This window comes from Canis lupus, chromosome 31 (genome assembly GCF_011100685.1).
Source record: "Canis lupus familiaris isolate Mischka breed German Shepherd chromosome 31, alternate assembly UU_Cfam_GSD_1.0, whole genome shotgun sequence".
Lineage (NCBI taxonomy): Eukaryota > Metazoa > Chordata > Mammalia > Carnivora > Canidae > Canis > Canis lupus.
Window position 1 is genome coordinate 22,742,801 of NC_049252.1, and position 5,838 is coordinate 22,748,638.

Consider the following 5,838-nt stretch of genomic DNA (forward strand, 5'->3'; position numbering starts at 1 on the left):
TGATTTGCCATGTTCTCTTTCTTTCTCTTCCGTAATGATAGTGGTTATATTGAATAAATGGCTGCTCTGTCAACCTGGGTCCTGGAAAAGTGATATGACGGTGAGGCAGTCAACTGTAATCGACATTTGGTATAAATAAGAAATAACTCCTTGATTTCAGTTTCTAAGATTTGGAGATATATAGCCTTATAATCTAAACCATCTAGACAGATAAAATGGTAGAACCAAGGTGACCTTGAAATGAATGACCAAAAATAAAGCAGCAAATTATTACTCTGGGAAGCCCTATTAGAATTATTAACCACTGCCCTTCATGATCTTTTTTAATACAAGGTACTAAGCTAAGCTGATTCATTAGTTTATATCTTAGAAGTTGAGAAAAATATTTAAAATAATAACTATTTTTATTCTGGGAAGTAAAAGAATGGTTTATTATAGGTATCTACTAATATAACTAACTGTATTAATAAATCAAAATCATAAAATAATCTTCATAAGTACTTAAAATTAATTTGAAATTTCAATCAACCATTCTTGAATTGAAATAAAATTAAATCCTCTTACTCTCTAGAAGCAAAATAAAGCTCTCCTAGTGTGATAAAGAATAACTGCACAGTGTATATCAAATTTATTTGAAAAGTTCAAGAGTTATTCCCATCAAAATAAAAACAAACAAAGATACTTCTTAGCATTATTGTTCAACATTGTTATGGAAATTTTAGCAAATGCCTTAAAAAAGAAAATATTAGAAGAAGAATGTGGAAGAGAGGAGAAAATATGTTTTATCTATTTATATAAACTTTTTTTTAATTTGAGTACAGCAGACACACAATATAACATTAGTTTTAGATGTACAACAGTACTGAATGGGAGAAGATATTTGTAAATGATATATCTGATAAGAGGAGGATATCCAAAATGCATTTTAAAAGAGTATAAAATCAACACCAAAAAAGCAAATAATCAGATTTAAAAATGGGCAGATGGAATGGACATTTTTCCAAAAAAGCCATAAATGGCCAATAGACATGTGAAAAGGTGCTCAACATCACTCGTCATCAGGGAAATGCCAATCAAAACCACAGTGGGGTTCATCTTTTATCTGTCAGAGTGCTAAAATAAAAAAGACAAGAAATAACAAATTTGATAAAGATGTGGGGAAAAAGGAACCCTCATGCAGTGTTGGTGGGAATGTAAATTGCTGCAGCCACTGTGAAGACCAGTATGGAGGTTCCTCAAAAAAATTAAATAGAAATACCATATGATGTATATTTTATTTAAATGTTCTGGAAAAGACTTCATATAATCTTAAGTCTAGGTTTTCCACTTCTGTAGTATGCCTGGATAATTTACTCTGAAAAATTAATCTTAAATTCCTCTAATATCTTGGTAGGAATGTTCTGGGGCTTTTAACAGAAGTTGCATCTGATAAGCAGGCATACAAATAACACAGTCTCTAACAGTTGAGAGGAGGCAGGAGAGTTCATTTGGTACCCTAGCACCCACTGATTGTTAATGAGAATAGCCAAAGGAACTTCTCAAAGGACTTGTAGGATAATCTTACCAAATTATATTGTATCATCTGCTGCTGGCCACATTACAGAAACTTGCCTGTGTATAATAAGTCATGACATTTTCTTATATTAAAATAAATTGTATCCTATGCTGGGAGTGTGAATAATTTTCTGTAAATTATATCTCTGCTCCACTGTGACAGTCACAATATGATATAGTACTTAGAAAACTCAAGAGAACAAAGTGAAAAATACTATGATTATCAAGATAGTTCCATGAAAAGATTTAGAATAATACAATGATTACAAAATCATCAAGAATTTTTATGTAACTCCCAAGCATAAAATATAATGGAAAAATTATTCTCAATAGTAACAAAAAATAAGCAGCTTAAAATATAATAATCATAATAAAAATATAAATCATTTTATACAAATATAAAATCACAAATAAATAAATACCTATAAGCTTTTATTTAGGGATATAAACTAAAACATTAATACCAAGTTAAAAAGCAGCAGTCTAGGATAGAATAATTCAATATTATAATCACAAAAATACTTTCCAAATACGTTAGTTATAATTCCAGTCAAATTTCTGAAGTGGCACATAATGTAAATCCTCAAACATATACCTATGAAAATGGAAAGAAATATAAACAATGTTGGGGTCAGAGAGGATACACAAAGTGCAATTATAGGATATCTAGAACATATTGATGATGAAAAGACTATGTTAGCAGAATTTCTATGAGTGATTGAAAATCTGTGAGTAATTTTTTTAAAGATTTTATTCATTTATTCATGAGAATACACAGAGAGGAGAGAGAGGCAGAGGGAGAGGCAGGCTCCATGCAGGGAGCCCAACGTGGGACTAGATCCCGGGTCTCCAGGATCAGGCCCTGGGCTGAAGGCAGCACTGAACAACTGAGCCACCTGGGCTGCTTGATAATTTTTTTTTGAAAAGAACAAAATAACCCAAAAGACAGCAGATGCAAGAGTACATTTTAGAAGAGATTAATAGGAAAAAAGGAAAACATTTAAAACTAATAAATAAAAATAAAGATAAATAAATTTAAAAAATAATAAAATAAAATAAAACTAATAAACACAAAAGCTGGTTCACTGAAAAGAAAATGATAAAATAGATGTATCATTAACTAACCTAAGGAGAAAGGAGTGCACATAAAATAACAAATAATAAGAGTGGGAATAATCATAAGTACAAAAATTAAAAGCTAATCAAGTTTTCTAAAATTTATGGAAAATACATGGAAATCTGACAAAATCATAGAAAATATAAGTTACCAAAGGTGACTAGAGAAGAAATAGAAAAATCGAATGTTGGTTACCACAAAAGAAATGAACAACTGTGATTAAAAAGGACCCACAAAACAACAAACCCTTAAAACCAGATCATCCTAATGTTGCTTAAGCTATCCCATAGCCATTGAAACAGAAGCAAATACACTAAATTCTTTTTATAAAAAACTCATAAAATTAGCCAACCAACATCTGACATCTGACAACAGAGTTAAGATGCTCAAAGAAGAGATGACCTCCTCAATAGGTGCTGGGAAAATTGGATAGTCATGTGTAAAAGAATGAAACTGGATGCCTGTCAGACACTACTCACAAAAATTAACTTAAGTGTATTAAAGACTTAAATGCAAAACCTGAAGTCATAAAATTCCTAGAAGAAAACACAGGGTAAGCTCCTTGACATGGATATTGGCAATGACTGTTTGAATATGACATTTAAAGCACAAGCAAAAAAAATTAAAAAAAAAAAGCAATTGGGATAGATCAAACTAAAAATCTATGCAATCTAAGGAATGGGAAAAGATATTTGCAAGCTATATCTGATAGGAGTTAATATCCAAAATATCTTAAAAATCCTTATCCCACTCAATAACAAAACCTTAAATAGCCTAATTAAAAAATGGGCTGAGAACCTGAAGAGACATTTTTCTAAATGGCCAACAAGTACACAGTTAGGTGCCCAACACCACTTATTTGGGAAATGTAATTCATATTCATAGTGAGGCATCACCTCATGACTATTGGAATGGCTAGCATTAGAAAGACAAGAGATAACAAATGCCAGGAAGAATGTGGAGAAAAGGGAATGCTTATGCACTGTGGGGAAGAATGTAAATTGGTACATCCACTATGGAAAACAGCATGGAACTTCCTCAAAAAATTAAAAATAGAACTTCATTATGATCCAGCGATTCCACTCTCGGCTATATATCTGAAACACACACACACACACACACACACACACACACACACAAAATCACTGTGTTGAAGAAATAGCTGCATTGTAACACTATTTACAAAAGCCAAGACATGGAAACAGCCTAAGAGTCCATCAATGCATGAATCCACAAAGAAAATGAACACACAAACACACACACACACACACACACACACACACACACAGTGGGATACTATTAACCTATAAAAAAGAAATTCTGTCATTTTCAATATAAATGGTACTTGAGGGCGTTATGCTAAGTGAATAAGTCAGACAGTGAAAGACAAAGACTGTGTGATCTCACTTATATGTGGAATCTAAACAAAACAAAACTCCTATGAAAAAAGGATAAAACCAAATCAGAGAGGGAGACAAACCATGAGATGCTCTTAACTCTAGGAAACAAACTGAGGGTTACTGGAGGGGAAGTGGGTGGAGGGATGGGGTAACTGGGTGATGGGGATTAAGGAGAGCACTTGATATGATGAGCGCTGGGCGTTATATGCAACTGATGAATTATTGAACTCTATATCCGAAAGTAATGATGTGTAGTTGGTGTGTTTTTATTCTCTATAAAATTATAAACACATCATCAGATATAAAAAATCCCTTTGGGATCCCTGGGTGACTCAGTGGTTTAGCGCCTGCCTTCGGCCCAGGGCATGATCCTGGAGACCTGGAATCGAGTCCCATGTCAGGGTCCCTGCATGGAGCCTGCTTCTCCCTCTGCGTGTGTCTCTGCCTCTCTCTCTCTAATGAATAAATACATAAAATCTTTGAAAAAAATCCCTTTGTTGAGCTTATCAGCAAACTGAACATAGCTGAGGCAAGAGTCTAATATATGTTGGCTAATTGAATTGTAAATTAAAAAAAGAAGAAAAAATAAAAATAAAACCGAATTCATTTTTATTCACCTAAAATGTATAACCGGGAAAAAGAAAACCCATATAATTAATATTTAAGCATCACAAAGTTTTCACACACAAATAATATTTAGATCACTTTTACTTAGATTATGAACAAGATCATAAACAAGTGTGTTTGAGTCCAGAAAAGCAAAGATAATTCATTATTGTGAATTATTGACAGTTTATTATTAATACATCTAAGGGAAAATTTTATGTTCTGAACTCCTTAGATACAGGGCAAAAGCATTTAATAAATATAATATCCATCAATCATAAAGGCTCTTAATAAAATAAAAAATTTGGATACTTTAAAAATATTTATTCTGTCATTCCTATCCAAATGTTAACATCTTTTCAAGTGAGCAAACAATAGAAGTAGCAACGTAAGAATTCCACTATTACCAATATCATCTAACACTTCTCTGTAAGAACCAGCCAATGATAGTAGGCATGAGGAATAAATCACAAGAAAATTTGGGAATGCAGAGTAGCATATTTCACATTCAACAATTTGATGTTTTACTTAAAACTGAGAAAATGGGGCACCAAGAAGGAAAGTTTCGGCTCTGGCAACCACCGTGCAATGTGGTTAGACATTCTGCCCCAATTGGCAGGCATCATGGCGGTGTGCTTGGTCATCCAGCCATCACCACCAAGCACATTTACAGGTTCAGTAACTGAGGCAGGGAACAAACGGTTGCCTATTATACGTATCAGTGGAATTTGATGCCAAGAGATAGGCATGTCTCTGGAGTTTATCATTATTATGTGTCAAAGGGTTTGGAGAATATCGATGAAGGAAGCATTTTCCTGGTTGATGAAAAATAAGTTGGTTTTGCTCATCTACCCCTTATAGCAGGTTATTGCAGTGTATTAATGTAATAAAAGCAGAAAAGTAAATATAAAGGAAAATCAACTAAAAACTATTATATAACATAATTTAGCATGGTCATTATATTCATACATATAGAAGCAAGTATTAAAGATATAAAGTAAGAAAATCCTCCTTTACAACCATAAACCAACAGCCTAGACAGGAACATGACAAAAAAAACAAAAAAAACAAAAAAACAAACAAAACCAGGAACATAACAAATTTAAAATAACCTTTGAGAGACGCAAAATGATTTGGTCAAATAATGTCATATCTGTGTCT

The 5,838-nt window shown here is 32.7% G+C and overlaps 1 pseudogene; it reads left to right on the forward strand.

Annotated features, from left to right (window-relative positions):
* The first annotated feature begins 5,265 nt into the window (after positions 1 to 5,265).
* LOC100686214 lies at positions 5,266 to 5,510 on the forward strand (annotated as a pseudogene).
* Positions 5,511 to 5,838: the final 328 nt, after the last annotated feature.